Genomic DNA, 8,183 nt, shown 5'->3' on the forward strand with positions numbered 1-8,183 from the left:
GACTGTTGTTGATGATAATAATGATGATCTGTATACAAAAATTAAAAAAACAAACTTTTCTTGATTTGTAACTACTTTATGTCTGTCTGTGCACTTGTCTGCTTCCCGTCTCTACGTGCCTTACACATTATTTTATTTTTAAATTGAATATTATTAATTAGTCACTTATTAAATAATTACCGTAGTCTACTCATGACGGTGGAAGAGAGAACTGTATTTTATTATGCCTGCTCGAAGATTGCTATTTAAAAATTATATCTTTCTGCAATATCGACGTGCGTAGTTGCCCCCTTTCTAAGATGCGACCATTGTTATTGTAATTTCTGTACGAACTGTAATTTCTATGTGTGTCATATGCACTAGTTATATTCTTAGACTGCATCACTTTGGACATTTGTACAACTATATTTTATACTGGTCTAGGGAGTACAACATTTGCAACGTGGCCGTTAAACTTTTACTGTGCCGTTACATGCCAATCACTAGGACCCACACGTTGTCTGGGACCGTCGCAGGAACAAATAAAAAAGGAAGTGCATAAAAAGATACGACTCAACATTTTCCTAGGCGAACACAAAACGCAATTATCCCAGTAATTCCCGAAAACGCACTTCACCATGTTTAAAAATATTACCCACACGTCGAACATGCCTGTTGAGACCCTATTTTAACCGCGTGTCTTTGTTGTCGCTTGGGTTTTTGCTTTTTTATCATGCAACTCATTTTCTCTTTCAGTGCCCAAAATTCAAAACACGCCCTTCGTTTGCTAGACCACATGATGTCTTTTCTTCTCTTCCTTTTTCTTTCATTCTTCTTCCAGTGAGGTTAGCACTTGCTTAATTTGCATATGTGGCAAGACGGCGACTGCTGCTAATATTTTCGCCAGTCAGCTATCCTAGGGCTGCTGCTGATTTCATTCCTAGACGCTCTGTTGCAAAAGGAGCGCACCGCTTTGTTGCACATTATCGTTTGATATACATACGATCCAGAAATACATAATAATTAAACACATTTTTTTATTATTTATATCTTGAGCATTTACAGAATTAAACTATTTTTCACTAATATCAATATCCAAAAAGTAGAATTTAATGCATCGTCTCTTATTCAATACACGAACTGTAATAAACTGAAAATAAATGAATAAATAAAAACACATAGAATATTGAAAACTATATTTATTTCAAAAGAAAAGTTGCAAGGAACTAATGCTCAGCTATGTACTGCAGACAATCACCGCATACAACGCTACAAGCTATGGAAACAGGTGTTTCAGCTTTCTGGTGAATTTCTCGTGTAACGTAGTTTCAAGATGTTCTACTTTACAACTGTATATCTTACATAGCAAGATAGGCATACGTTTATCGAATGTATACGGACCAATAAATTGGATCTGAAAAAAAAAAGAAGATTTATAATTATTAACAACTATTTATAATTCCAAGCATTTGCATTAAAATTATATGTAAAATAATAAAAATTTCTGAACTAGTGAAGCGTCTTGTGTGTAAAAAAATATAGTCTTTTACCGTGTTATATGGCTCTATGTAATAACATCTATTGAGCTTATCATAACAGCAATACTCGGAGAACAGCACCTTTAAATATATTTAACTGAGATTTTGCTCATTTAGGCCCTGTAAATAACATTCTAGAATATATATATATATATATATATATATATATATATATATATATATTGTAATGTAAAGTGAAAAATTCTGTAAATCACAACTTTAAGACCATTTTAAATTTATTATAGCAACGTTCTTAACGCGTTAAAAAACCGTGTATATTTACGCACGAGACGGTTCACTAATTCAAAAAATTTAAATAAAATTTTTACTGAAGCATATAAAAGCATGCAGATTTTAAATGAAACAGTAATAAAAAATTGCCTAAAGACGACTGATGAAACTCAGTTGAAAGTACTTGCAAAAACTAGCAAAAGACAAAGCAGATAACCAAAGAGGACTATTGAACTTTCTCGCACAAATTCGACAGAAAAATAAGAACGAAAATACAAAAAAAAAAATGAAAAATTACAAAAAAGCTCATTGAGCAAAAACACTCTGTGCTATTCATCAATACTTGTCTGAATGAAAACCCGTTGCCTAAATACAGTATTACATATATACATATACAAATATATATATACTAGCAGAAGTACCCGTTGTTGACTGGGTTTAAAAACAGCCTACAGAAAATAGACTGTTATTGATGAAAGTATGATAGGTTATGAAAAGGAGGGGCATTGTAAAGTAATAGGATTTGATACTCAAAAATGTTACCCTAAGCAAAATATGATGAAAGTAAAGATAATTTTCGCAAAAATATATTTTTTATATTAACTTTGTTTCCATTCGTAGCCAAGAGTGACCAACAAAATAATGTTTCTTTACAAAGAGAAAATGTTATATATATAATAATATAAATATACAAGAAATAAATGGTACCATATTCAATAAAAGTTACTTTTATGGTAGAAAAATTCATTGGTTTGTATTTTTAAGTAGTTTGTAAGATAAATTCTTTTTTTTTCAAATTCACGAACTAGTTTTAAAAAAATCAAAATGGCGGCGACTTTGAAATGGAGAGCCTAGTTTTCAATTTGAAGGAGGAGCACCTGATCATTCTGTGTTAACAGTTTTAGAGAGTTCCGTCAACGTAAGGAATATTCATAAACATATTTTAATGTTTTCCGTTATTTTGTGCTTGAAAAATATTCGATTATGGCAGTTGTAGTTTATATAAAAATTAATTTAAGTAGTTATCGCCTCAAATTTTGTTTTAATTTCGGTTCGCTGAAATTATTTCAAGTAAAGAGCATTAAAAAGTATTTTTAAAAAATTCATGAACTGAACTTTCATTGACTATGGTAATATTTATTTCTTGTATATTTATTTTTTCGGGTAGTCGTTTGTTGGCTTTTCTGCTAAACACTTTTACGAAATAATATCGACGAAATATCAAAAAACAAAGGAACAAAAACAGTTTTGAAAAATAATGAAGCTTTACTTACTTCAGTAAAATAATCCGAAAGAGCAAAATGGGATATTAAAAAAGTAAACACGTAATTACTTTAGTTTTTTAAAGCAAAGAATCGATATAAATATGAATAAGAAGAAAATGACGCCCTTTTCAAGCAGAACAGCGTCGTTTCAGTTTGACAGTATTGAACGGTGTAGTATTGCGCCGTCGAATTCAAGGTTGTACTATTGTAATGTAAAGAACACGCAGAAAAGGTTGTAATCAACTGAATTCCTTCTAGTACACTGACAAAAAGAAAGCTTAAACAGATATATAAATAAAAATAAAAAGGTTTTGTAAATGTTTTTAAAAAGACATGTAATCACGTGAGCAGGAGTTTTTCTTTCTTTTGACACGATAACAAGTAACGTTCTTATTTTTTATTATTTATCTACTTTCGAACGAGTTCCACGTGCAAGTCGAGAAGGAAAAACAGAGTTATGCAAAATTTGTGTCGAGAATTTTCTAAAGTTCCGACTTTTTTTTTGGAGGGGGGGCTTTCACTTTAATAAGAACGTGAATTTATGAGGTGAATTTATTCGACACAATATGATTCAACTAAAAATAAATAAATAAAAGCTTACGTGAATAAATATGTTAAGATGTTAAGGTGTTATTATGGACACTCGCCCCTTTTAAAAAACCTTGTTAAACTTTGTGACATATTTCCATTCTATGAAGGACAGGCGCGAACGAACACCCAATAACTTTATTATACCATATTTCTTCAAAATGAAACATAATTATCAAAGTATACTTGCGCAAATAGATTTGAAAAGTCCTTATTAAAGCTTGTGCCATATTTCCCTGGAGTACAGGCGCGAACGCAGACCCCACAATTTTATTATACCATACCTATTTAAGTTGAAACATACTTATCAAAGTATTCTCATGTACATCTATATCCAAAACCCGTGAAAACGTTTTTTCATTTTTTATTTCCATACTTTGGGGGCCAGGCGCGAACGCAGACCCCACAATTTTTTTGAACCACCGTCCTGCCAGATCAAACATAGCTATTCCTGGTCATCGATGCATCTTCTATCATTATATTTAATCAGTTTTTTTTAAATAGTCAACCATATAGGCGCCTATTCGTGACCAGACACACACACACACACACACACACACACACACACACACACACACACACACACACACACAGACGTGCAGTTTTATATATATATATATATATATATAAACATGTATACACACACACACACGCAAACACACACACACACACATATATATATATATATATATAATATATAATAGCCTGGGTGCCCGGCGTTGTCCGTGTGTTTAAAGGTGTATGTGTGTATGTTGAGCAAAAAAAAGTGGTAGTGGAAAGGAAGGCTCGAACCCGTACCGCAAAAGAGAAAAAGAACGGGGAAAACACCTGAGGCCGACCTTCAAAACGATACTAATCTTATGAAAATCCGTTTCCTCTGTCGATATTTTAAGGCAGACATGCAAAAAAAAAAAAAGCGGTCAATTTTTTTTTACTTTGACTCCTATTATGACCCCTTAACATTTATTATTTGGGGCTCAAATCAAGTTATTAAGTGTGATCAATGTCCACGTAACCTACATCTTAAATCTCGTGTGTTTAGACTCAAAATTGTCGGATGAATTTTCTAGAGTTCTCAAAGGTCAAATCGTTGAAGTTTGACCTTTAATAGCCAAATTTCTGGCCGAAAACCAATGAAAGTTTTTCCAATCTCACTACACTGTATATAAAAGTTCGAGTAAGTAGACTAAAAATTGACAGAGATATTGTGTAGGGAAATTTACACAGACACACAGACAGACAGACACTTCCACTTTTATAGATATACTAGCAATGGAGCCCGGCGTTTCCCGTGTGTTTGGAGGTGTATGTTGAGCCCCCCCCCTAAATGTGCTAGGAAGGGAAGGCAGACTCGAACCCGTACGCAAAGGAGGAAAAGAACGGGGAAAACACCTGACGTCTTTGTTGCTACGACTACCGCCGAACCGGAAGTGACGTAGGTTTTAATTAAGGCTAGACAATCGAAAGGAGAGGATGACTTTCGAAAATATCGGCGAAAAAAGCGACCCCTCCCCTTGTAGAAAAGTGTCCAGTTGAAGGTAGAGATATTAATGTTTTTAACCAATTTTTCGATATTTGCCGTCTGAAGGGTCCATCTTCAAAACGATACTAATTTTGTCAAATTCCGTCGCCTCTGTCAAAATTTTTAAGCAGACATGCAAACATACATACATACATACATTTATATATTGGTAACTCAAATTTTCGACCCAAACCGATTAAAAAGTTTGCCCTACCTCTGAAAACCCTTTGTATAAAATTTCAAATGTTTAGACAAATTTGTGTGAGTAATTTGGTAGAGACTGCAAAGGGCAATTTTTTAAACTTTGACTCCTATTATGACCCCTTAACATTTATTGTTTTTGGCTCAAATCATGTTATTAAGTTAGATCCATGTCCAAGGAACCTATATCTAAAATTTCAAGTGCTTAGACTTAAAATAAGTGGAGGAGTTTGGTAGAGTTCTCAAAGGTCAAATCGTTGAACTTTGACCTTTAACAGCCAAATTTCTGATTGAAAACAGATTACAAAGATTTTCCCAAATCTCAGTACCCGGTATATCAAATTTAGAGTCTGTAGACTGAAAATTGATAGATTTATTGTGTCGGGAAATGTACACAGACAGACAGACACACGAACGGACAGACATACACTTTCAATTTTATAGATATACTAAGATCGGTTCCCGGCGTTGCCCAGATGTTTGGAGGTGTGTGTTGAGCAAAAAAAAGTGGTAGTAGGAAGGCAGGCTCGAGCCCGACCGTGAAGGAGGAAAAGAACGGGGAAAACGTGATGTGTTTGCTATTATGACCACCGTCAAATCGGAAATGACGTAGGTTTTAATTAAGGCTAGACAATCGAAAAGAGAGGATGACTTTCGAATATATCGATGAAAAAATCGACTCCTCCCTGTGGAAATGTGGTGAAGAAATTAATGTTTTTAACCAATTTTTCGATATTTGTTGTCTGAAGGGTCCAGATTCAAAACGATACTGATCTTGTGAAATTTCGTCACCTCTGTCGAAAGTTTTAGGCAGACATGCAAACATACACATATACATTTCTATATTGGTAGCTCCAATCGTCGATCAAAACCGATTAAAAAGCTTGCCCTACCTCTGAATACCCTTTATGTAAAATTTCAAATGTTTAGACCAAATTTGTGTGAGTAATTTGGTAGAAACTGCAGAGGGCAATTTTTTAAAACTTTGACTCCTATTATGACCCCTTAACATTTATTGTTTTTGGCTCAAATCAAGTTATTAAGTTAGATCCATGTCCAAGAAACCTCTATCTAAAATGTCAAGTGTTTAGATTCAAAATTGTCGGAGGAGTTTGGTAGAGTTCTCAAAGGTCAAATACTTGGACTTTGAGCCCTCAGCAGCCAAATTCCTGGCCGAAAACGGATTACAAAGATTTTCCCAAAATCTCAGTACCCTGTATATCAAATTTAGAGTCTGTAGACTGAAAATTGACAGAGATATTGTGTAGGGAAATGTACACACAGATACTTTCACTTTTATATAGATAGATAGATAGATAGATAGATATAAAAGTGAAAGTGTCTGTCTGTTTGAATCAAACCTCAGATAATATGCATTACAGTCCGGTGCCTTAACGCTGCATTAAGAAAAAATCAACAAGAAATCTACATAAGTTTATAAACGATAAAAATAAACAATAAAATTATCTAGGCCTTCGTACCTGAAAATTCTTTCTTCAAACTTTTCGGCAAGAAAATATGAACTGGATTAAATATATTGAGGACATTGCGAAGGTAGTTGAAAGAAAGGTAGGCTCCCTCTATTGTGCTAGATAACTACTCACGCCCAAGCGTATTCTGCACCTCTGCCTGTTCACCATTCACCCATACATGGAGTATTGTTGCAACATCTGGACTGGAACATCTACCACTAGTCTCTCCCTCTTGGATAGGGTCTCAGCAACAGAGAGATGAAACTTTCAGTGCATGAACATATAATGCTTTATTTTTGGAACGTTTCTCTTATGCTAAAGCTTTCTCTAAAAATAAATATCATGGGAAAATGAGGTCCGTTCTTATTTTTTAAAACTACATATCAATACTTTTACTCATTACGTCTTTTGCCGTATGTACATGTTCAACGTCTATAAATCAGAGTCAAGAAGCTAGTTAGAAGTTCGGGGATGCTGAAAAAGTACGAACGCCCATGAGTTGGTTTTAAATTTTAGTAGTATAAAATGAAATAGCAAAGAAAACATCTTATTGTAGTTTAATTTTAGTTTAGAAATGTATATTTAATGGGAGTTAGTCATGCAACTTAAAATACTTATAAAGCGTCAGTAGTAAGAGCAGGAATATTCCTAAGCTTCTCAATTTTCTTGTACAATGAAAAAAAAAATCTTATCTTAAATTAGTGTAATTTCGGTAACAACACCTGTCAATTCATGTGAGTTTTTTTTCTTATTTTCAATTTACTCTTAAAACTAAAACAAAAACTATGTTTATTACCATCTGTCAGTTATATATAAAGACAACAGGTGGCTAACGCTTGCATCATGAAACAAGAGAGATTTTAATTGTATGTTTCTTCTTTTCTTGATACGAATTGAGTGCGTTATTTATTTGTTTAGATATTAAAATCCTTTTCCGCATTATAAAAAATATATATAATTAACTACTGTACATACACATACGCATTCACGCACTACACACACATATCGTTAGATTCAGCCACTCTGATGAGTTGTAGACGATGAAACACGTAGCAATGGATAATTACATTCCAAACGATTTATATGCTGCTCCCTATCTGGGTGTACCAATTGGTAAAAACCGAAAATTATTCCCAACTCGCATTAAGGTAAAAATAAAACCTCTATTTCTCTCTCTCTCTCACTCTCTCTCTCTCTCTCTCTATATATATATATATATAGAGAGAGAGAGAGAGAGAGAAAGAGAGCGAGAGACAGAAAGAGATATATATATATATGTGTGTGTGTATGTGTATGTATATATATATATAGAGAGAGAGAGGGAGAGAGAGAGAAAAGAGTGAGAAAAAGAAAGAGAGAGACTTTAATACATATACTGGAGACAGTC

General features: G+C 33.6%; 1 long non-coding RNA gene across 1 annotated transcript in view; it reads right to left on the minus strand.

The window, feature by feature from the left end:
* Positions 1-1,163: 1,163 nt before the first annotated feature.
* Positions 1,164-8,183, minus strand: part of LOC145303587 (uncharacterized) — a 217,747-nt gene continuing 210,727 nt past the window's right edge. The window contains exon 4 of the long non-coding RNA XR_013873744.1: positions 1,164-1,393. This is a non-coding gene — a long non-coding RNA (uncharacterized LOC145303587). The remainder of the gene's footprint in view (positions 1,394-8,183) is intronic.

This window comes from Euprymna scolopes, chromosome 19, assembly GCF_053919585.1.
Source record: "Euprymna scolopes isolate OS-2025 chromosome 19, ASM5391958v1, whole genome shotgun sequence".
Lineage (NCBI taxonomy): Eukaryota > Metazoa > Mollusca > Cephalopoda > Sepiida > Sepiolidae > Euprymna > Euprymna scolopes.